Source organism: Belonocnema kinseyi, chromosome 8 (genome assembly GCF_010883055.1).
Source record: "Belonocnema kinseyi isolate 2016_QV_RU_SX_M_011 chromosome 8, B_treatae_v1, whole genome shotgun sequence".
Classification (NCBI taxonomy): domain Eukaryota; kingdom Metazoa; phylum Arthropoda; class Insecta; order Hymenoptera; family Cynipidae; genus Belonocnema; species Belonocnema kinseyi.
Genome location: NC_046664.1, coordinates 115,332,434 through 115,332,842, shown reverse-complemented (window position 1 = coordinate 115,332,842; position 409 = coordinate 115,332,434).

Sequence of the window (409 nt, the reverse complement as noted above, 5' to 3'; positions counted from 1 at the left end):
CAGCCTTGGAGGAGATTATGTTGAGAAATAAAAAAAAAAATTCTTAAAAACGTTGTTTTTCTTGGTCAGGCCGGAAACTTATCAATCCACCCTCGTATTTAGCAATAAAATCTGTATACCGAATAACTCTCTAGAGAATAATAGGACTTAACTAGCTAGTTTGAATAAGAATTCAAAAAGTAAGAGCAGTTTTCAAATGTTTGAGACCACTTTTTTTAATTTTAGAAAATTCCTTGTACAGCTGTTTATAGTAGAAATATATCAACAACAATTGTGCACCTGAAAAAGATCTACAAATTTCTTATGAATCACTTTTGTATAGGATTAGTAGTTTTTGTTTTATTCATAAAGAAATAATAGAAATTAAAACAAAAAATAAAAAATGTTGGACAAATAACACAAGCTACGA